Source organism: Rutidosis leptorrhynchoides, chromosome 1, assembly GCF_046630445.1.
Source record: "Rutidosis leptorrhynchoides isolate AG116_Rl617_1_P2 chromosome 1, CSIRO_AGI_Rlap_v1, whole genome shotgun sequence".
Lineage (NCBI taxonomy): Eukaryota > Viridiplantae > Streptophyta > Magnoliopsida > Asterales > Asteraceae > Rutidosis > Rutidosis leptorrhynchoides.
This window is the reverse complement of record NC_092333.1, coordinates 620,598,423-620,624,180: the sequence shown is the minus strand read 5'-3', so window position 1 is coordinate 620,624,180 and position 25,758 is coordinate 620,598,423. Positions and strand designations below refer to the sequence as shown.

Genomic DNA, 25,758 nt, shown 5'->3' with positions numbered 1-25,758 from the left:
GAAAGTCGTAAAACAGCCGATGTGGGCCCGGTGTCGTAAAACTTGTTTTATTATTAAAACGTGGTAGTTTTACATATTATAATATGTTGTGAAAAGCGTTTAGTCTAAAAGTGTCGGGAAGTGGGAGATCTTTAAACGAAAATGGGAAATTTCGGACAGAACCTGAAATGGCTTGTGCGCGCCGCGTAAAGATGGGGTTGCGCGCCGCGCACCCTGACTGAATAAAAAAAATTTATTTCGCGTATTCGGTTGGATAACGGGTTGGGTCGTTACAAGTGGTATCAGAGCATGGTCTAAGGGATTTAGGTGACTTGAGATAGGCGCCTAGACTTAGACTTTTGTGTGTGCTTATTTGTTGCGGGACTTGTAGGATTACGGGTCGGCTCGGGTTTTAGCTAGTGTCGTAGATTGTAGGTGAACTAGCTATGTATTGATTATGTTGTTACTAATCATGTTGTTTTGTGTTGAATATCTAGCGAGATGGTTGTTGTATTCATGAGCTCGGCATGGCGTGTGAGCTTAATAATGCTTCGCGACCATTATTACGGTTGCAAGCCAAGTCATGCAAGTGATGTACAACAAGTATTGGACTAGATGGGATGTACGAACGTTGGCATATTTATATGATTGTGAATATTGATCGTGGCGGTGTATATAATTTACTTGAGTTGCGTTCCTAACCGGGTTCATTTCTTAGAATGAAGACGAGGAACGGACATGATAACGAAGATCAAAGCGAAGACTCCGAGTTCACGTCCAAGGTTGAGGCCATTATACAAAGGCATCGTGCGGCCTTTCTAGAGGACGTTAGGAAGATGTTCCTAGATTCGATTAATGAGGAAGTAGTCAGTCTAGTCAAGGAACAAGATTGTTCTTCACGAAGATAATATAGGAAGGCGAGACTTCTACTACAAAAATTTCAAGGATGCTCAACCTCCCACTTTTGATGGTGAACGAGACCCACTCAAGAGTGCTCGATCGATCTCCAATATGGAGGGGACCTTTCGTACTAGTGAGTGCCCTCTCGATAAGAAGACGAGGTATGGTAGTAGTATGCTAAGGGGTGACACCAAGTTGTGGTGGGATGCGAAAATCCAACTCTATGGTCAGGAACAATGTATGGAGTTCACATGGGACGAGTTCAAAACAGAATTTTTCAAGGAATACCGAACTTCGACCGACCTTTCTAAGCTTAAGGACGAGTTGCGTGCTTTGAAGCAAGGGACAATGGATTTAAACACTCTCAAATCCGTTTTCTTATCAAAGACCCAATTTTGCCCGGAGTATGTCGGGAATGATCACATGTTGAAGGAAAACTTTTACCGAACTTTGAATGACAACTACCAAGAGAAGATTAGTAGGAATTCGGTGAAAACTTTTGATGAGTTGTTTGACATGGCGAAGGGTTTAGAGACGATTGTCCTGAAGAAGAGTGGTTCTGATGTTAGTAAGCGAAAGTCCGAAACTACGATGCTTTCGAATAAAAAGAGTAAGAGTATTTTCGAGGGTGTCGGAAGCATGAAGAAGAGTGGTACCGGTGGTTTTATACCCACGTGTTATAATTGCGGACAACGGGGTTATTTGTCGCGCGAATGTACGAATGCGAAGTCTAACAAGGTTACGTGTATTAATTGTCGAAAGGAGGGACACCGAAAGTCGGCGTGTCCGGAACTAGTTAGTGATGCATGAGAACCTGACAACGATGTTCAGGTACTTTTCGATATTTCGGTTGAAACGTAATTATGATTTTGTTTGATGCATTTGTGTTAGTGCGTAGTGTAATTAAGGGTGGCGTTCCTTATGGAATTACCCTATGATTATGGTCGGATTGACGGGCGAAGGGCGTAAGACTTGGTGCTTCCAAGCATTCCTTAGTGTTGGACGAAAGATGTTACCAAGCCATGAGAATGGGCTTTGGTGTTATTTTGGTAGCGCGTAGTCGCTTTTGTGTCGTAATTGATGAAACATAAGTTTCGTCGGGTACGGATGACTCAAGGTCACTTTAGTTTTGTGATGGGTGACATCGGATGAATGAAACCCACTAAGCCGAGTCTTTCGATCTCGATGAATGTTGGTAGTAGAGTCTATGCGACGTGTGGCCAGGTGCCTCTATCATACCTGCAAGCGTAATGTTCGACTCCAACGACGTTGTGGTTACATTGTACTTAGGGTACTGGATAGAAACCCTTAGGTACATGAGTGACTAGGTGGAACTTTAACAAGCTATGGCAATCAGAGGACTGCAAGAATAAAGTTTGTGTAATTTGTGATGAACTCTTCGTTCGAAGTGATTAAGGATAGGTTAAGATCCTTGTATACTCAAGTTTGGAGCAAGATGTGGTAATGGGTCGTGTGAACCCAATGGTTAGAAAAGTCTACCTTTTGGTAGCATTGTACGGTTGTACAAGGTGCGTGTTGTGTTGGCTTTTTGTCGTTGCTTAAATGACGCCAACAGGTGACGATGAGCGTCAATTTCTAGTGTGCGAAATGAATTCTTGAGAATCCGGGTACTACGACCGATGGATAGATTGGTCACGTATTTTGGAAAGGGGTAATTATCGCGGGATGATGTTACCATGGCGATGTGGTTATGGAACGTAGTTCCAAGTGGGGGAGTTACACTCCCACATTAGGAGGTTTTAGTGTGAAACTTCGGATGATGCTCATGGTAGATCCGGAGATTATTGTCGGGACCTAGATTGGTCGATTTGTGGTAGAGTACAATTTTGGTTAAATTGTATTTATTGGTTTGGATGTGAATTACTACTTGAGGTGGTAATGTGGTTAAGCTCATTAAGAGACAAATGGGCGGGCTCGTTGAGCAAGGTTGGGTCCCGTAATCGAGGGATGGTATGCCAAATTCTCTTTTAGAGAAATGCATTCTTGAACCTATGCGTGATGTAGGTTGTGATTTGCGCGATCGTGATAGCGATGTTTGTGCATACGTATGGTTCGTGTGCGGGAAATTCCAAGTCGAGTGGAATGATTCTAAGTATGCGTATATACTTAGCTTGTGGTGTGTATTGTGGCAAGTGCTATCCAATTGTGAGGATTCACTTTCGTCGGCCACGGTTGAGGCGTGATAAGTAGTAAGTGTTATCCGTTAGGATTCACTTTTCATCGGCTACTTATTGTTGTGTGGAATGCGTTTTCCGTTAGGAATCGCTTTTGTTTGGCCATGTGTGAGGAGAGGTAAGTGTGATCCGTAAGGATACCCTTTTGTCGGCCTCTTGTTCCGTAGTGGTAAGTGGTTAACGTTTGATCTACCGCTTTTCGTCGGCCACGTACGAGTGAGGATGTGGGGCAAGTGGTATCCAATCGTGAGGATTCACTTTTCGTCGGCTCCATTATTTTGTTTGTTGGCCATTTTATTGGTGTGTTGTTACTTTAGCGTTGTACATGATAAGGGTACGTTAAAGAGATTGCTAACTCGGTACGAGTTATTGGAATGTTAGCATGTGTTTGTCCTGCGGTCGAGGCGTGAATTCATTCCAGTTTGGGAATGAATCGAGACTTAGTGCTCGGTTTGGTAGATTTGGTAAATCACGGATGATGATTTAAATCGGAATTGTAACTTTTGAGTAAAGTCGCCTAAAGGAATTGTGTAGAATCTTCGGATTTGTGGAAATTGTTTTGGACATCGAGTTTGGACGTATGTCGGAGGACCATAGAGCGTGGGTCCTGTTAGTTCGAGTGGTGAGGATCACGGGGACGTGATCCAATTTAAGTGGGGGAGAGTTGTAAGACCCTAAATCCAAGTGTACATGTGTACATAAACGTCGAATAATCAAACTGTATTAAACTGAAACTCACAGACTGATTTTGAGTGTTGCGCGCCGCGCACATTCAGGGGTGCGCTCCGCGCACTGTCCCTGCGACAGAATCCTGTTTTTTTCTATTTTGAGTTAGATGAAGGGTAGTTTGGTATTTTCACTTATTGGACGGTTTGAGGCCACAAAACCTGATCCAATCTCATTTGGATCTCATTCTTCATCTCTTCCACACACTTTCAAACCCTAGAGTGAGATATAGAGTTTAGAGAGAGAGCTTCAATTGGAGAAGAAGAAGCTTGAATCAATCGAAGTTGCAAGTGTTAAAGTTGTTCATCTCGTTCACGGCTACGTTGTGGTGGCATTGGTAAGCTCTAACTCCGAGTTTTCATAGTATGATTAGTGTTCATATTTGGGGTTTTGATTTGGGTGTTCATGAGTAAACCCACTAGTTGATAGTTGGGTGATTGAGCTAGTAAATGGTGTTATTGACCTTTGTTGGTTGGTTTGGGTTGGTTAGTGAAATTGATTAGTCGATAATCATGTTTGATTGTTGAAATCACTAGTTAACTTAGGTTATAAGTGGTTAATTGTGTAAGCTTGCAAAATGGGTGTTTTGACTTGAGATTAGGTCAAAATGGGTTTTGTGTAAATTGATGCAAGTAATATGTTTTGATGATGAAACCTCGAGTAAAAATGAGTTGTTGGAACATAATCACTAGTCGATTGTGATTATGGGGGTTTTCGGGTGAGATTTGACTTAGTCAAAGTGGAAGTAAGTGCTAATGGGTCGAAATTTCACTTATGGTGTTTTGGGCATAAGCTAGAGTATTTAGCTTATTTGTTTGTGAATTACTTAAGTGATTTACATTTGGACGTTTAAGAGCTCAAGCGGGATTGCTTTTCAAGTAACCGAGGTGAGTGGAATATTTATACGTTTATGTATATAATTTGGTTGCTTGTGTGCCGCGTGGTAAGTGACATCCGTTAGGATTCACTTTTCGGGGACCACAATTGGGTTGGAAAATATAGTGAGTGATATCCGTGTGGATAGCTCTTCGTTGGCTATATTTGGTTGCGATATGTGGCGAGTGATATCCGGAAGGAATAACTCTTTGTCGACCACGATTGGAGGTGTTGCATGTGATGAGTGATTAATGTTTGACCTATCGGTCTTCGTTGGTCACATGTGTGTGTGTGTGTTTGGTTATGTAGCGAGTGATTAATGGTTGACCTATCACTCTTCTTCAGCTACATGTGTGCGTTTGGTTATGTGACGAGTGATTAATGCTTGACCTATCACTCTTCGTCAGTCACATGTGTTTGTTTGGTTATGTAGTGAGTGATTAATGTTTGACTATCGCTATTTGTCGGCCACATATGTGTGTTGGGGTAAGTGGTGAGTGTTATCTGTTTAGGGATCCGCTCTTCGTTGGCCGCTTATCGTAGGATGGTAAACGGTTACGCTTTTCGTCGGCCATCCTTGTGATTGAGGTAAGTGTTAATGTTTCGGTTGCACTTTTCGTTGGCCTCATGGTGCGTAGTGGTGAGTGGTTAACGTATTTGACCTACCGCTCTTCGTCGGCCACGTACGCGTTGCGATGGGTGGTGAGTGGTTAACGTATTTGACCTACCGCTCTTCGTCGGCCACCATCAAGTCGAATGTCGACATTGTGTATGTTGGGGTGTGTAAGTTTCACTAGCATTGTACGTATTTTTGTTGTTGGCACGTTTTATTGTTGAGATCTCTATGCTAATGGTGTTGGCTTGTTGTACGTACGATTATACGTTTATTGCGGGTTGCTAATGTTATTGTGTTGTTTGTGTAGGTGTATGCAAGTGATTGAATTATGTATGTATGCGTATAAGTATTGCATTCACTAAGCATTAGCTTACCCTCTCGTTGTTTACATTTTTAGGTTCGGAGGCGGACGTGGCAAGGGTATGCTCGGGATTAGACGATTTCCCTTTTGATGCTTGCTTGGATTACTTTTGACTTCGACTTAGGATTGGATAGTTTATCCCCAAACATCATGCTCGTAGTTTTATTTGGAATTTAAACTCATGTAGTCGAAAACTTGTATTTTGTACGAAAGTCGTAAAACATCCAATGTGGGCCCGGTGTCGTAAAACTTGTTTTATTATTGAAACGTGGTAGTTTTACATATTATAATATGTTGTGAAAAGCGTTTAGTCTAAAAGTGTCGGGAAGTGGGAGATCTTTAAACGAAAATGGGAAATTTCGGACAGAACCTGGAATGGCTTGTGCGCGCCGCGCACAAATGGGGCTGCGCGCCGCGCACCCTTGCTGAATAAAAAAAATTATTTCGCGTATTCGGTTGGATAACGGGTTGGGTCGTTACACGATCATCAACCAATTATTCAAAAACTCCCAAACCATCCGCCCATTGTTATTACATGCCAATAATTCAAAGAAAAAGTTTCACAAATCCACAACCAAATGTTTTAACTAAACCACAAGCAAAGATAGCGAGAGCACAAAAGTAAGAATTACCACCAACTATACCCTCCAGAGTATGAGCTTCCGGATTGGTCCGGATTTGGATAATCGTCATAATTGGGTGGCCTATTCCACTCGTTTTGCTCCTGTTGTTGTTGTTGCCTTAAACGTTCAAAATGCGCAAACTCCTTGGCTCTCCTATATGCTTCGTTCGGGTCATAGTCAATGAAAGGTTGAGTTCAAGGGTGCTCAAGATCATACGGTTGTATGTGGGGACAAAAGGTTGGGGGGGCATTCGGGTCCGCGTGGCTTAGTTGGCCACAATGGACTTGCCATTGCGAAACCGCACGGAGGCCTGAGAAGTGGTAACGTGCCTCGTAATCATGGTTTGCTTGGTTGATATTTATTTGATTGAATTGATTTTCAAGCCAAGATTGATCATACCCGCCCGGGACGCTACTCCCCGCACCTTGTGCTCCACTACTTGCTCCAAAATTACCCGTTTCATACCCATGTCTCACCCTTTCTTCTTATTCTTCCTCATTTTCCCTGATGCTGTTTAGATCAAACCATATCCTCATATTGTTGTTCATGTCCCTTTTCAGAATCTTACCCCCTTTAAAATCAGCATACCCGAATCTAGCCATTTCATTGGCCGTGTACCCTGAGATGTCAATTCCCAATTGCCTTTCTATCCTTGTCACAAATACACCACCCACCGTGCCTTTCTTTCCTTTTATCCCAGTTTTATCGAAAAGATAGTCAGCAATAACATGGGGACATGGACATGTTTCTTATTGGCAATTCGGTCAGTGAGCCAAATGTCCAAATATGACATTTTCTCATTTCTATGAAAATGGTAGTTGACCGTGTTTGCAATGAATCGGGCTATGATCTGAAGTTCATGTGTCTTAAGGGTGTTGGCAACAGTTTTACCCGGGCTAAAAATTCCATCGCTTATTTGGTTCCAGGCTGCAGGATAGTTAAACTCTTGAGGGTTGGTATTGGGGATTTTGCAAGACAAGATATAATCCCAAAGGGCATCAGTGTTGTTTCTAAATTGGGTGTAAATTCCCAGGGCTCTGATAAGTTGGAGCATGCTCATTTTTCTTTGTTGCCCGCCCAAGTAAAAGGTCATGTACTCTTGGTCATTGATTGTTTCTACCCTAAAGTTTACAATCAAGGTGGAAGTGAACTCTAAGGTCGGGACAGTGTAAATAGGCTCATTAAATCTGAATATTGGAACCCAAAAGTTAATTGATAAGTTCCCATATGTAGCCGCAAAAAGACCCTCAATCTCATCAGTCATCCCGGCTTCATCAAGCAGAGACCAGTCAATGTATTTCCCAGGATAGAATTGGTCCTTAAGCCTAAGCTCTAGACCCGCTCTAAAATGTGGGTTCAGCAAAATTTGTTGTAAACACGGGTCTGTTGAGAGTCTCCGGATATCCTCCAGGATTGTTGGCACTTCATCATCCTCAACCTCTTGTTGAGCTGCAGGGCGTTTACCCATGCCCTTGATTCCAATACTCTTTTGGCGTTTTGCTCCACTTCCTGAACCATGTGACCTTGGGGGTTCATTAGTCTACAAGACAAGACAACAAGAGAAAAACATTGTGGAGAGGTAAAAGTTAGCACATAAACAATTTGCTTTCAAATTCCAATCATTATTTCCAAGTTGATTTCAAAAATTCACAATTAGTTTCATCATGCAAAACATGTGCGTGTATATCATACATGAATAAAACAATTGCATTTAGACATGGTCAAATGTGAAACCAAACAAAGACAAACCACTTGGTGAAATTTCAAACTTTACACAAAGTTGCAACATTTAGCTCATTCAGTCAATTGTCAATCATATGTAGTATCATAAGCTAAACATGCATTATACTCTATGATTAAGCTCATCTTGGTCAAACATGGTCAACATGAACCAATTGCAAAAAGTCAACCCTAGTCAAAGCCTAATTTGTTCAAAATTTGACTAAGACAAGAGTATTCATCAAATTATATCAGTTCTTCATGTTATAACATAAATACACTGCAAACAAATACATTATCACTAATCACATGCTCAAATTGGTCAAACAAAGTCAAAACCCTAGCTTATGAACCCTAATTTTCAATTTCAAATCATACAAGCATGAAAGATGGATTCAAAGTAAGATAATCATGGTAGACTAACAATTAAGCATCAACAACATCAAGTAACACTCCATATTGGCTCAAAATCAAAAACCCCTAAATTGGATGAACCATAGAATTTCAAAGTTGAAATCTATGTAACTAAGCATGCAAATCATGTTAATAAACATCAATGTAGTCTAGATTCATCAACAATTCGACCATTAACATCATAAATCAAACATAATCTACGAATTAAGCATAAAGAGAAAAATGGTAAAAATCAACCTAATCATGTTAAAGAACGAATTAAAATGATAGATTCTTACTTTTCCCATGTTAGATGATGAAGATTTGCAAGAAAATTGATGAAATTTGAAGTTTTGGGTCGATTTAGGTCGATTAGGGTTAGGGTAGCGCCACTATTAGAGAGAAAAACGAAGTTGGGTGTGAAAAAATGAGGTTTGGTCCGTGCAGAATTCTTAAGTAGCAGATGCAAAAGCGCCGCTTTTCAAACAGGAGCGCCGCTCCTGGCAAAACATAAGTGTCGCTTTTGAAAGAAAAGCGTCGCTCTAGGCGAACTAAAAGCGCCGCTTTTGAACACAAAAGTGCCGTTCTTGGCTACTGTCCATTTTTTTCTTCCAAAACACAGGTTAAAGCGTCACTCTTGAAACAGAAGCGTCGCTCTTGTTGGTGAAAAGCGCCGCTCCTAGGACAAAAGCGCCGCTTTTGTACCTGATTGCAGTTTTTCTCATTTTAAAGTCCATTTTGACCAAGTAACAAACTATTTTTTGATTTTTCAGTTTAACAAAGTGCAGAAAAGTTAACTAAATGCAAATGCAACTAATCAAAGAAAATATCATACAATTCTACATGAAATGCAATTAAAGGAAATTATATACAAGATTGTGGAAAGTGTTTAACGAGTCTATCTCCCGACTCAACTTCCACTAAGGTCTTAACTAACACCGGGGTGGTAAACCTCCCCTCCCCTTGAACTAAGGGAACAATTACCTTGACAACTTTCATACATTACCAACATTAACCAATCATTAATGGCTTTGGTGTCCTTGACTAACTCCTCAAGCTTGAATTTTTCATGTTTTGACAAGTTTGACACTAACCGTTTTCTCAATTTCTCATCCTTTTGGGATGATGCATGATGAATTTGACCATATAATTTTTTCATTGACTTATCAATAACATCATTCTTATGATTAAGCTTACTTGGAACTTTTCGGGTCAAACCACCACCACATCTAGTTGGTGAACCAACTCGCTTTGGGCTTGTAGTGCGTTGCACACTAGCAACAATTTGTGGTGTGGTTAAAGGCTTTGGTGGTAATTTAACACTTTTGCTCTTAATGCTTACACATTTTCCTTTATCTCTAAGGGTCAACTTCCCGGTTCTAAAGTCAAAGAAAGAACCTGTGATTGCCAAGAATGGACTTCCTAAAACTAGGGGTACAACCGGGTCTTCCTTTATATCAACAATTACAAAATTGGTTGGAAATTCCATGTCCCCTACCTTAACAATTAGGTCTTCGGCGATCCCCACACTAGGGTTAACGGACTGGTGAATTAATTTCACCCCCATTTTGGTGGGTGAAAGGTCCCCTAGGCCGAGCCTTTTATAAATGGACAAGGGCATGAAATTTATGCTAGCTCCCGAGTCGGCTAATGATGTAAATGTTTCAGACCCCTTCAGATTGCATGGTATTAGGAAAGGTCCGGGATCGCCCATTTTAGGTGGTAAATTTCGTTTTCTCAAAATTCCATCACACTCCTTAAGTAAGAAAGTGGTGGATGCTTGTTCAACCTCTCCCTTCTTGGCCATAAGTGCTTTCAAGAATTTCCCATAATTGGGCATGTTTTCGAGCAATTTCGCAAAGGGGAGTTTAACATACGCATTGTTGTGTTCGTCTTGGGTCAACTTACAATCCACATCCTTTAGATGTGTAGGAGGAAATGGTTGAGGTTGTGAAACCGGTGTCTCTTTGTTTTCCTTGATTGATGTAGTAGATACCTCAACCTCCTTGTTTTGTTCCTTTGTATCCAAGATGTTTTCTACCCTTACTTCTCTTTCCAAGTCACCCAGTTCAATTCTCTTTAAGTCAACCTCTAGATCCTTGCATGTAAACTCGGTAGCTTCCATTGTCATAACACTTTTCATTTGATATGAAATAAATTCCGCTACTTCCGAATCATCCGAGAACTTGAACACCCCGAGATCCATTGTATCCATCCCCAAAGCTTCATCCAAATTAAGCTCTCCCTCGTCAACATCGAATGCAAAAACTTGAGGGGATTCGGTTCGATCCTCCTCTTACATTGAAGCAATTGAATTCACTTGAGCATAGTTGTTGCTAGGATTTGATGAACTTGCTTGGTTGGTGTTTTTATTGGTAGTGTTGCACTCTATTGGAATAACTCTAGTGGTGTTGTGATTTTTGTTTTGTTGGTTGCTCCGGTTATTATTGTAGTTGGTATTTGGGTTAACTTGAGTGTTTGATGGCAAGGTGCCTTGAGGTCTTTCGACAACTTGGCTTGAAAGTCTCCCATCGGTGCTCTCTAGGTTTTAGAATGAGGCTTGGTTGTGTCAAATTTTTTGCTTCAAGAACTCGTTTTCCTTTGTCAATAAAGCTTCGGTTGATTCCACCTTCTTGATATAAGTTTGCATCATCTCCTCTAGGCTTTTAGAAGGTTGGGAAGGTTGGTTGTTTTGTTGATTATGTTGGTTTTGTTGAATGTAACCTTGGTTATTTTATGGTTGACTATAACCTTGGTTTTGATAACTTTGATTTCCTTGGTAATTTGGGTTGGAATAGTTATTGTAAGATTGATTGTTGTAATTTTGTTGGTTGTGGGATTGGAAGTTGTTTCCTCGGTTTTGGTTGTAATTGGAGTTGTAACCTTGATTTCGGTTTTGGTTTGTGAATCCGGGTGGTGCATTGGTTTGAGTGTTGAACGACACTTGTTTTTGGTTAGGGTTGTAGTAGCTATTGTTTGATTGATAAGAATTGTTGCCTTGGTTTGAAGTTCCTCCACTTTGAAAGTTTTGATTACTCACATAGTTCACGTGAGCATCCGAATTCATAGGAATGTCATCCAAGTCAATGTGGTTACATTGATTAATTTGAGGACAATTTTTGGTGAGGTGTGGTCCTTCGCACCTTTGACAACCGACTTGCATCGCGACTATCGATTGTTGTAGCTTATTCAACTCTTTTCCATACATTTGAAATTGATTGTTCAAACTTGCTAAGGTAATTTGCCCATCTTCACTCTCCACTTGAGCTACACTCTTCTTTGTCAATTCTCTTGGTGAAGGTGCCCATTCATATATATTAATCGAGATGTTTTCTAGTAAAATTTCGGCCGCATTGGGTGATTTGTACATAAACAACCCCCCCCCCCCCCCCCCCCCCCCCCCGCGAAGAAGAATCAAGATATTGCTTAGTCAAAGCATTAGTACCCAGGTAGAACGTGTTGATGTATTCCTTCTTAGTTAAACTATGCGGTGGGCAAGCTCTTAATAACTTCTTGAAACGCACCCACACATCATAAAAAGATTCATCTCCCCTTTGCGTGAACCCATTGATTTTCATTCTTAACCATTCCACCTTTTAAGGTGGGAAAAAGTGATTGATAAATGCATCGTTTTAATCTTGAAAAGATCTAATAGAATCGGATGGCAAATTCCTTAACCAAGCTTTTGCTTCTCCTTCAAGAGTGAAGGGGAATGCCCTTAGCTTAAAAGCGTCATCGGAGACGTTTTTGGTTTTATAAATGTCACAACTATCGTTAAAGTGTTGAATGTGTTCGAAAGGATTCTCATCTATTAACCCGTGAAAGAACCTATCCTTGATCATCGTGAAAAAGTTAGCCTCGATCTTCCAATTATCCGCTTCAATTGGTGGCTTTGTGATAGCTGGATGCACAACCGTTTGTGCCACCAACCTAACATTCCACATTGGAGTGCCGTTTGGATCGTTTGCAATTTCATCATTCACCGGATCAACGTTAACATGTGGATTACCCTCTTGTTCTCCGTCCATTTCTATCAAACAAAATGGCAAAACCTCAAAATGCTTCCTTAAATCCCGTTCTTCTCTACACTTATAAACCTTGTGCACGTGTTTTTCAGGGTCGGAAAATGGTTGTGTGAACTCTTGATCCTTGTGGAACCTTCTTCTCATACACCAAAATACCTAACCTTCAAAGACAACACAAACACAAACGTTTATCCAATACAAAATAATATATAAAAATACAATAAAAGTAACTTTTGTAAGGACGAATCCTTACAAAAGGATCGAATAACTAAAAGCTTAAACCAAATACCCAACTTAACTTAGCTAACCGCTACCTGGCAGTAACGCCAAGAAAGTGTGATGTGACGTGGGGATACTATACATAACTCTCAAAATTTATACAAGATGCAAATATTACAAATAAGCACGCACAACTATCGAGCACTTAAAACCCGGTTATTATAGCACTTAATGTAAGTATTCTTATCAAGTTCGTCCCGTGAGAGCGGTGTAAGTTGAATACTTGAAACTAATAGTTATCCTAGGGGTTTGTTTGATTGGGGGTTTTGCGAGAGATTTTAACTAACAACTAAACTTTGCAATTAAACAAACTAAAACTTAACTAGCAACAAGTAGCAAGTAATTAAGAAATGAGATTTAATCAATAAGACAAAGAGTGTTCACTTATCTAATCCTCTCTATGCTTGGATGACCCTTGTTTTACCCAGTTCGATATCACTTAAGTTGTTTGAACTAGTAAATGTTCTTAATCAAATTATACTTTAGCAAATTCACATAAGCATGGTATCCTAAGATCAAGTAATTTATGAGTTGATTATTGAGATTATGCTTGGGTTGAAATCACTTAAAACCCTTCAACCATCAAAGTCACCTAAGATAGTCAAACACCACTATGATGAACAAAGGTCAATTGAAAACCACCCTAGACTAGAAACACAATCACTTGAAATCCCTATTCTAGTTGTCTAGATCACCTAAGGTGTTGAAGCACAAGTTGATTCACTTCTCAAATCACTTAGAGAGCTACTCAACCTATGTAATCAAAGTAAAACCAATATCAAACATAGCAATGGACCTCATAGCTAACTCAATAATACTAGCTCATGTATTTTCATTCAAAACAACTTCATTCAATAGATTAAGGGCACATCTTATGCATTAGAGATTCATAGATAAGTAAACACAAGTGATTTAGGCAAACATAGCAAAGATTATACTAGCAATAATCATAAAAGCGTCAATAAGCATCATCGTGAGTGATTACAAGCAATAGATTCAAAGCTAGATGAAGATAAACAAAGATTACAACTAATTATTGCAAGATATGTAAAATAAAGTAGAGATTACAACCAATTAGTGCAATATAGATAAAGTAAAGTAGAGATTACAACCCAAAATGAATAAAAGAGAAAGATCTAGAGCTAATGATGATGAAACTTGAGCTTGCTTCCTCCAATTCACCTTAGAACTCTAATGGATGATGAAATTAGGGTTTTGTGTGTGAAATTCGGAGTAAAAACTGCAGCTCTCTTGAAAATGACCTATCTCTTTCCTTTTATAGTGGTGAAAATTCGGGCTGAAACAGCATCAGGAGCGTCGCTTTTCCTTCAGGAGCGGCGCTTTTGGCTTAACACGGGAGCGGCGCTTTTGACCTTGGTGCGTCGCTTTTGGGTTGACAGGAGCGACGCTTTTGACATGTAGAACGGCGCTTCTGCTCACTGATGAAAAATGGAGACAAATCATGCATAAGAGCGCCGTTTTTCCTTCTGGAGCGGCGCTTTTGGACCTTCAGGAGCGGCGCTCCTCTACAGGCGCGGCGCTTTTTGAGCTGTTTCCTGCACTTGTCATTTTCTTTGCACTTTTTGAGCATTTCTTGGTCAATTTTACACCAAGTTAGACATTTTGCCTTGAGTCGACACTTGGGCGCAGGAAAGCAACTTTTGGGCCCAACGAACATCAAAACCGAATGAAATGAGGGCGATATTGCGTAATAAAAAATATATAAATGGAGCAATATCAATCGCGTAAAAAGTTAACAAAATGTTCCATTTTACAAGAGTTATAATAGTGTACCCTTGGGGATACACGCATAAAAACATCATTTTTGTAAAGAAGAATGGATCAAATAGCATAAAAGATAACATTATTTGGCAGTGTTTAGCATTTGCCGTCCAGCGCGCAGCAGGCCGCCCAGTGTCAAGCGTAAGCCCTGCAGGCAGCTTCTATGCATAAGCCCTTTTACTAGGAGCGTGAGCGGCACGCAGCCACGTCAGCCACACCAAAGTCAGTTCCGTCTATTTCGCATAACAGAATTAATCAGTGATTGACACGTGTTTCCGAGAACATCGGAAATTCTACGCCTATAACTAGACCCATTGGGTGACCACATCTGACATCTAAACTTCAGTCAGAGAGAAGTACACTTTCTCTCTAACAAAGTTCTTTCTCACTCTAAAGCACATTAACTGCTTAGCAGCAGAACGCTAGACGGATCAATTACAGATTGATCCAAAGACTGATTGAGGTCACCCCACAGATCTCTCATCCGTGTTCCGGGTCTGCAGAGATTATTTCTCGAGGGCAAACATCAGTCGGCATCATACACTCAACGCTAAGCAGTTATTATATTGCCTGGTACCTTACAACCGTCACACGAAAAATCGTACCAATAAGTTATGTATAAACTTCTTATAAAAGCGGCCCGAAAGTAAGTCCTCGTTAGAAACTATATGAGGTGATTACAGGTTACTTTGTCGCTATAAAACAGCACTGTATTAAGTCTTCCCTTCGACTTGATTTCAAGTAGCTTTCTGCCGAGAACAAATTTGTGGATAGGAGTTTTTTCCTACAAAAACTTATCGAGTCCTATTGAGTCATTCTCCCTGATCTTGTAATTGTTTAGCCTCATAGCGGTTTTCGTGTTTGTCTATATGTAGCTGATGTATCTATAGTTTTCTCGATTTCCTTTCGCTCTTGAGCCTCGTTGTAATCTCTTTTATATTAATAAAATGTTCTTTGATCTTTTAAAAAAAACCAATTCCAAACTACATGCTTTATGAGTAATACTGCGTAAGTTTTAGGATAATTAAAAGATTCATTTCATTATCAATAATACTAACTAGTTTACGAATCCTCGCTTCGCGCCGGGAATTCGGTTTTCAATGTATTTTATTGCGTTTAGTTTGTAAAATTAATTCGTGGCTAAAAATGATGTCGTTAAAGCGCAACTCGAGTCGAACTAAAAGATATAATCCGTGAAAGATTTAAATGCTATTTTAAATTAACAATATATGTGCATCTCCGCGTTTCGCTACGGAGTTGTTGATTTTTAAAATTTAACGCAAAATCAACGTGTATGAAAAGTATCTCAAATATTTAGCGTTTTTTAAAAAGCGTCCGTTTTGCGTATAGTTAGTGACATTGTGTTCCTAAAATTATTTCGAGTTTAACGTTGGTGTCGGAAAAATTAACTCGTTGCCAGCGAGAAGATATGACCCGTTGAATATTTGGGTGGAGTTTAGTTAAAATTATTTATAAAAATGGTTATTTGACACTTTACCCCCTGTTCGGGGGCCGCTTTTAAATTTAGAAAAAAGTTTGGGGGTTTTTTTGGAAAAAGGAAAAAAAAGGTGAAAACACAAAAAAAAAAAAAAAAATTGTGAAAGGACGAAAGTACCCCTGATTATTACTTAGGGTTTTTGTTTATTAGATAGTATATAAATTATGATGAACATGTTACTGTTCACAGGGGCAATACAGTCATTTCACTTTCTTTTTTTTTTACTAATTACAACTATGCCACACATACTAACCTCCCACTACCACTACATCCTGCTACCCCACCGGCCACCACCACCATCCGCCACCAGCCACCGACACTACTACATTCAGGCACCTGCCGCCACCAGTTGCCACTGCCAGAATACAAAATCCTTTCAACCATCTGCAACCACCACAAGCAATCTCCGGTCACACCACCGTTAATATATGTCCATATTATGTTTTCATTTTCACATGCCCATTGCGTTTCAGGCTGATTCAGCTGAAACGACTTTCAAAGGCGATAAAAGGCGGTCTAAGGCGGCCAAGCCGGAAAATCAGTACGGTTACCGGAAATTGTGTTTCTGGGCGAGAAAAGTGGTAGCGGCGCGTGACTGCACATCATCCAGTCAACGCTCACAACATTTGTATGTGTGTTCGTAATTTTACTACGGATTTAATGATGGTGGTGGTGAGATTCAATATGTAGAATATTGTGGTGTGATATATCCTTGATTATATTTGGGTTGTTTAAGAATTTAGAGAAAGGAAAATGAGAGGTTGAATATGAAATAGAAAAAGAGAAAATAGAAACTGCAACCAATCCGTATAATGAGAAAAAGTTTCTTGAAACTCTATTTTATATTATTTATTAGAGAGGTCCCAATCAAGACATGAATTCTTCCAAGACTAGCCAACCATTCAGCGACACATCATCACTTCCATTTCACTTCCTTCTCAGGACTAAATCAGGACTAAACACTCCTAACAATGACACTCCTTCATCACCCACTATATTAATTAATTAATCAATTGTACAAGACCGCTAGCAAAAAGTACCACAAAATTAAGCCTCTCCCGTCCTGAAATGTGCTGAAAATGGACGAAAATGAAGACGAGGGAGCTGGGCGGACCCCTGGGCGGATTCGTGCCATCAGTGTCCAGGCTGGGCGGACCTGGGCGAGCCTCCTGGACGAATGGTTGGGACCAGCCTTATAGAGTATATGGTAGTATTACGGAGTATTACGATTAATGCGCTGTAAATTTTTTGGGCCTAAATTTGATGTCAGAGTGATTTGGGACAGCAAAGTGGATATGGATCATTTGGAAGATAATGAAAATATGAAGTGATTGTAAGAAAATATGTGATACGTTTTCGTAAAAAAAAAAATTTGTGTGTAAATTTTTTTTCCATTAAATTCAGGTGACATGATACTCACTTTGTGATACAATATGTTCCGCCCTTCGCATTACTAAAACCATTTCATTGTAAGCCTAAATAATTGCATTTACATTAAAAAAAAATTGTTAAACGTTCAATTAATCAACTGGCAGCCGTTTATTATGTCGTTCAATTAACCTACCAAACACTTACTTTTTCACCTTCTTTTTTCATTCCTTTGATTTTTAAACGTTTAATTACCCGATGTTAACCGCTTTTAAAAGATATTTAAATAACCGACCGTTATCTGACCAAAACCACCCCGCAGCGAAGCGCGGGTTGTTTATCATTGTTTAGGCTATTAAGGATAAATTATTAAGGATAAACTAGGAAAAAAGGTATTTTAGTGGTGTATGGCAAAATTTTCATTTGAAAGAAGGATCACCACTTAAAAAATATACTGAGTACTCTCGTATTTAAAAGCTTTTTTTATTTATATAAAAATGAGAGATCGAAATTTAAAAAAAAAAATGTTATATAATCTTTAAAATCACCGTGGGAAATAAAAGGTGGAAATTGTTGACATATTCACAAAGTCCCAAACATACGTGTTCTCTTTAGGTAACCCACTTCACTTTCCACACATCCAAACAAATTTCACAACTTCAAAATCTAATTACAAAAACGGATAAAAGAGGTGATATATTCTCTTTTCAAATTACTCGGAAAGATAAGTACGGAGTAATATTTACTCAAATTTTAATTCATAAAAACTTCAAGATTTTAACTTCATAAAAGCTTCTATTAGTATAGCTTCTATAGCTTCGAGCCCTTTAATTTTTGAGAATGTCTATCCGTTCTCGGAAATTAATCTTTCAAGTATCAACCATGATGAGGCTAGCACTAGCACTAGCAGTAGCATCATAAGTTCATAACTCAGATTTACGAGAACAAACAAAGTTATCACGTAATCGTTTCCAATCTATTTTTTAGTCATCACAAAATTTGTTGTTACATAGGTTTGAACTTAGACACCTTGTAAGAATATTAAAATGTCAATCACTAAATCATGATGTAATGTTTACCGTACAATTTAAGCAAAATAGTTAAATAAAAATAGGCTTGCTAGTGAATTTCGTTTCTAAAAAAGAAAAGATAACATCCCGAAAGTCTTATTGTTGACCAAACCCAAAATTATATGAAGACTACATACATAAGAATAAGAAAGCGTTTTATATAAGTCGGAAAAACTAATAGAATAAGTGAATAAGCAAACCCAAACCAATACGGAAAAGATGGCGACACAATTCAATCTTGTCCCGAAGCTTAATCATGTTATGGAGGCCCCACTTTCACCCAGATGGAATTTTTGGTGACTCAATTTTGACTTTGTGCCTTTGTGGCCACTCAAGTCGCGTTCCATGAACTCTAACTTTGACTTATTGAGGTACGCGTTTCACTGCTGACAATTGTATGCGATTACGATGGTTATTGACTACATCTCCAAACAAATCACATAAGTTACCCAAGATAAATACCACTGTGTTCCAACTGTCCAAAAAAATCTATATAAAGGAATAATATGTATTGACAATACATAATGGCAAGGTTCGTACAATTTAAATATCTTAAAAAATATTATAAAATGTTGTTGAATTACTTCAAGATGCATAAGTTTGTATGAATTAAATCATAATGAAACTTTTTTAAAAATAATAGAATTAGTATGAATTCATGATCCAACCTGGAAAACCAGGTTTCCTAGCACGAGTACACAACCCAAATCATAAAACGCTTTTACTGAATCCACTAATCAATAAAGTTAATTACATGATGTCCTTTTTGAGAACTCAACTGCAAATCCTTCAGGACCAAAAAAATGAAAGTCCTAAAGAATAAAATTCAGTGCTAAGATAAAAAATAGGTTCATAGTTTTTCATACAAAAATATAACTCACAAATGCAATTTATTACAAGTTCCAGTAGGCTAAATACGGTGGTTAGCTTCTTCCATTATTTTGTTTACTGCTTCAGTAGATTCTAAATGACCCCAGTACAATGAACACACGTCAAACAGAATCAAGAGTTTTCATTTTCAGTTGTATGTAAAATTGGCAGTATAAAAGCATTACCTTATGGGCAGTCTTTTTCCAGCAGCTGCACCCTGCATACAAAAACACTTTGATAAAAAATAAAATATAATCACAAAAACCTAGATGCAGGGAAAAAACCAACTCCACCTTTACAAAACAAAATATACTTCGTACTACGAAGTATATAATATAATATACTCCCTCCGTCTCATCTTAAGTGTCCACTGTTTTTTTTTTTTTTTTTGAAAAGCGAGAAGGACTTATATTAAACAATCACGAATAGTACATGGTTGACTGAGCAACCTTAACAACACAATACATTTTGACCGTAAATATTTTTATTTGTGTTATATAATATTTGATGAAACTTATATGGACTGAAAACACATTTAAAACTCAATTCATTCATATAAGATGGGACGGAGGTAGTATAATGCTAATATATTAATACTATAACACAATAAAAAAGAATTAGATATCTCTTATAACACAAAACCTTCATACACCAAATCTAGACGATAATGATCGCTTTATGATCTTAACCCTAAAGATAAAAAAAAATAATAAAAAAAAATCACCACGTACCTATAGCAAGTACCATATACTAGGGGTGAGCGTGGTACTGTACCGGTACCGAACCGTACCGAACCGGTTGGTGCCGCTATCTTTTTTTACCCAAAAATGAGTACCGAATACCGTACCGAAATAATCGGTTTGGTACCGGTACGGTTTCGGTATCGGTACGGTAAAAATAGGTACTATACCGGTTGGTACCGAAAATAAAAAAGGAAAAATAACGAAAGTATTTTTAAAAGCAAAATATCGATCTATTATTATCAAGCAAAGTTGAATATAGTGTAGCACCACAATGCCAATGAGATGTGCAAACAAAACTCACTGGAACTACTAGACAGTTACATATTAACATGATGTAAAGAGGTTGCACCAGTGAATGTCACAGGCTTTAATGAAACATATTCAAAGGAAATAAATAATATAAAGAGTAAATTAAACTTAATGTAAACAACATATTATTTAATCAACACCCGTAAAAGTATTAACTCGTGCAATCTTTAACTAAATTTTATGAAAATTCAAAACACAAATCGACCCCTTTCAATAGCAATTAATCCTCGATTATTTGTTTCCCTTTTCCTCTCGCATTTTGCTTGTTTATCATATCTTCAATTCCTACAGTTAAATGCAAAAATAATAAGGGGGATAATTCTCACACACTGTTTTTTGATCCTCACACACCCTTTTACCCTATTATTAGGGAGGATTTCAAGTAAATTGGTGTGTGAGGATAAAAAAACAGTGTGTGAGAATCATCCCCCAAATAATAATAGCATAACAATGAATATATAAAGATAAAATAAAAGGATAAAGTAAGTTAGTAATTAATTTTAATTACCAATAGCAATATCATCATCTCTTAATAAGTCATCGATGTCATCAATTATTGGCTTTCTCGACTTTCTCACCCAATCTTGTGTGCAAATTAGTGCCTCAACAATGGGAGGTGACAAACTTGTTCTATATGGGTCTAGAACACGACCACTCGTGCTAAATGCTGACTCGGATGCCACGGTTGAAATTTGTATTGCTAATATATCTGGTAAATAAAAACTTTATAAACAATAATATTCTAAGAGATTGATATATATATATATATATATATATATATATATATATATATATATATATATATATATATAGTGGACCAATCCATGGATAAGCACTAAATAGGGCACAAACTGGATAAGTAAAATTTCAAATTTTTTTTAAAAAAAAAACGATACTTTAATATGCAAATAGAAGAAAACGAAAAAATTTTAAAAAGTTTTTGAACAAAATCGTTCGAAAATCCATGATGAATGGTAAACATCGATGATGAATGGTAAAAATTGATGATGAATGGTAAAATTAACCATTCATCTGGTTAATTTATCATTCATTTTTGTTCGCGATGAATGATAAAATTAATCAATGCTAAAAAAAAGCAGATGAATGGTTAATTTAACCATTCATCTGTTTATGATGAATGATAAAAAAACAGATGAATGGTTAATTTAACCATTCATCTGGTTTTTTTTAGCATTGATTAATTTTATCATTAATCGTAAACAAGATGAATGATAAATTAACCCGATGAATGATTAATTTTACCATTCATCATCGATTTTTGAAAGATTTTGAACTTTTTTTTTATGAAAAAAATTGATTAGAGGTGCATTTTAATGCAGATTTATGAATGTAAAAAAAATTTAAAAAAAAAATTTTTATTTTGCTTATCCGGTTTGTACTCCTTTTAAGCTTATCCATGGATCGTGCCCATATATATATATATGTATATATATATATATATATATATATATATATATATATATATATATATATATATATATATATATATATATATATATATATATATATATATATATATATATATATATATATATATATATAATGTTATAATAAGTTACCTTTAGCCATGCGAGATACCAGTGGGAATCTAATGGCATTTAGTTTCCACCACCTAAGTATGTCAAATCTGGTAGTTAAGTTAATTTTGGGTTATTTTAAATATCTCTTCAATTCGGATTCATATGATTCCAGGCTAGTTCCTTCACCACTTAAAAATTCACCTAGAAAGTCATTACCAACATCCGTTGCAGCTATATTATAAAAGAAATTAATACAGAAATAAACCAACATTATAAACAAACTATATAAAAACATAAGAACATTACCAGCTTGGCTTTTTATGCATATAACATAGTGACGTTCATCGTGCATAATTTAAAATGACTTTCTTCATGGATCAAGACCTGCAACATCAAACGCACCAAATTATGGATCAAGATCAAAATAAGCTTTTTAAATATGAACGTTTATACTTCACTCCATGAGCTAAATATTCTGGATGACAGAACTATACATGTACGATAATTTACATGAAGCGACCAACTACACTTGATGACAGAACCATACACGTACGACAATTTACATGAAGCATCCAAGTGAACTTCATGTGATGACCCGAAAATTTCCGACCAAATTTAAAACTTAATCTTTATATGATTTCGGCAAGATAAGCAAAGTCTGTAATATTGATTCTCAAAATTTTTGAACTAATGTTATATATTCAGTTAACCTCTGACTATTAACCGACGATTCACGAACATCTATTTGTAAATATATATATATATATATATATATATATATATATATATATATATATACAATAAATTGAAATATTAATTATTCATAAATAACTTGCAATGTGTATTTAAAAACTGATTTATGTATATTAAATAAAGATATATACATATATATAATTTCAAGTTATTTAGTAAACGATGCAAATTTTCTGGTTCTCTAAGACCAACGCTCAGATACCGTTGTGAAATGTCCCGTTCTTATTGATTAAAAACGTTCCATATTAATTGATTTCGTTGCGAGGTTTTGACCTCTATATGAGACGTTTTTCAAAGACTGCATTCATTTTTAAAACAAACCATAACCTTTATTTCATAAATAAAGGTTTTAAAAGCTTTACGTAGATTTTCAAATAAAGATAATCTAAAATATCCTGTTTACACACGACTATTACATAATGGTTTACAATACAAATATGTAACATCGAAATCAGTTTCTTGAATGCAGTTTTTACACAATATCATACAAACATGGACTCCAAATCTTGTCCTTATTTTAGTATGCAACAGCGGAAGCTCTTAGTATTCACCTGAGAATAAACATGCTTTAAACGTCAACAAAAATGTTGGTGAGTTATAGGTTTAACCTATATATATCAAATCGTAACAATAGACCACAAGATTTCATATTTCAATACACATCCCATACATAGAGATAAAAATCATTCATATGGTGAACATCTGGTAACCGACATTAACAAGATGCATATATAAGAATATCCCCATCATTCCGGGACACCCTTCGGATATGATATAAATTTCGAAGTACTAAAGCATCCGGTACTTTGGATGGGGTTTGTTAGGCCCAATAGATCTATCTTTAGGATTCGCGTCAATTAGGGTGTCTGTTCCCTAATTCTTAGATTACCAGACTTAATAAAAAGGGGCATATTCGATTTCGATAATTCAACCATAGAATGTAGTTTCACGTACTTGTGTCTATTTTGTAAATCATTTATAAAACCTGCATGTATTCTCATCCCAAAAATATTAGATTTTAAAAGTGGGACTATAACTCACTTTCACAGATTTTTACTTCGTCGGAAAGTAAGACTTGGCCACTGGTTGATTCACGAACCTATAACAATATATACATATATATCAAAGTATGTTCAAAATATATTTACAACACTTTTAATATATTTTGATGTTTTAAGTTTATTAAGTCAGCTGTCCTCGTTAGTAACCTACAACTAGTTGTCCACAGTTAGATGTACAGAAATAAATCGATAAATATTATCTTGAATCAATCCACGACCCAGTGTATACATATCTCAGTATTGATCACAACTCAAACTATATATATTTTGGAATCAACCTCAACCCTGTATAGCTAACTCCAACATTCACATATAGAGTGTCTATGGTTGTTCCAAAATATAAATAGATGTGTCGACATGATAGGTCGAAACATTGTATACGTGTCTATGGTATCTCAAGATTACATAATATACAATACAAGTTGATTAAGTTATGGTTGGAATAGATTTGTTACCAATTTTCACGTAGCTAAAATGAGGAAAATTATCCAATCTTGTTTTACCCATAACTTCTTCATTTTAAATCTGTTTTGAGTGAATCAAATTGCTATAGTTTCATATTGAACTCTATTTTATGAATCTAAACAGAAAAAGTATAGGTTTATAGTTGGGAAAATAAGTTACAAGTCGTTTTTGTAAAGGTAGTCATTTCAGTCGAAAGAACGACGTCTAGATGACCATTTTAGAAAACATACTTCCACTTTGAGTTAACCATAATTTTTGGATATAGTTTCATGTTCATAATAAAAATCATTTTCTCAGAATAACAACTTTTAAATCAAAGTTTATCATAGTTTTTAATTAACTAACCCAAAACAGCCCGCGGTGTTACTACGACGGCGTAAATCCGGTTTTACGGTGTTTTTCGTGTTTTCAGGTTTTAAATCATTAAGTTAGCATATCATATAGATATAGAACATATGTTTAGTTGATTTTAAAAGTCAAGTTAGTAGGATTAACTTTTATTTGCGAACAAGTTTAGAATTAACTAAACTATGTTCTAGTGATTACAAGTTTAAACCTTCGAATAAGATAGCTTTATATGTATGAATCGAATGATGTTATTAACATCATTACTATCTCAAGTTCCTTGGATAAACCTACTGGAAATGAGAAAAATAGATCTAGCTTCAAAGGATCCTTGGATGGCTTGAAAGTTCTTGAAGCAGAATCATGACACGAAAACAATTTCAAGTAAGATTTCCACTCGAAATAAGATTGTTATAGTTATAGAAATTGAATTAAAGTTTGAATATGATTATTACCTTGTATTAGAAAGATAACCTACTGTAAGTAACAAAGGTTTCTTGATCTTGGATGATTACTTGGAATGGATTTAGAAAACTTGGAAGTAAACTTGCAATCTTGGAAGTATTCTTGATTTTATGAAACTAGAACTTTTGGAATTTATGAAGAACACTTAGAACTTGAATATAGAACTTGAGAGAGATCAATTAGATGAAGAAAATTGAAGAATTAAAGTGTTTGTAGGTGTTTTTGGTCGTTGGTGTATGGATTAGATATAAAGGATATGTAATTTTGTTTTCATGTAAATAAGTCATGAATGATTACTCATATTTTTGTAATTTTATGAGGTATTTCATGCTAGTTGCCAAATGATGGTTCCCACATGTGTTAGGTGACTCACATGGGCTGCTAAGAAATGATCATTGGAGTGTATATACCAATAGTACATACATCTAAAAGCTGTGTATTGTACGAGTACGAATACGGGTGCATACGAGTAGAATTGTTGATGAAACTGAACGAGGATGTAATTTTAAGCATTTTTGTTAAGTAGAAGTATTTTGATAAGTGTCTTGAAGTCTTTCAAAAGTGTATGAATACATATTAAAACACTACATGTATATACATTTTAACTGAGTCATTAAGTCATCGTTAGTCGTTACATGTAAATGTTGTTTTGAAACCTTTAGGTTAACGATCTTGTTGAATGTTGTTAACCGATTATTTATTATAACAAATGAGATGTTAAATTGTTATATTATCATGATATTATGATATATAATATATCTTCGTATGATGTATATACAGTTAAATGTCGTTACAA

The 25,758-nt window shown here is 36.7% G+C and overlaps 1 non-coding gene across 1 annotated transcript; it reads left to right on the top strand.

The window, feature by feature from the left end:
- Window positions 1–11,868: 11,868 nt before the first annotated feature.
- Window positions 11,869–11,976, top strand: LOC139886770 (small nucleolar RNA R71). Its single transcript, XR_011772637.1, has one exon. It is a non-coding gene; the product is annotated as a small nucleolar RNA R71 (small nucleolar RNA).
- Window positions 11,977–25,758: the final 13,782 nt, after the last annotated feature.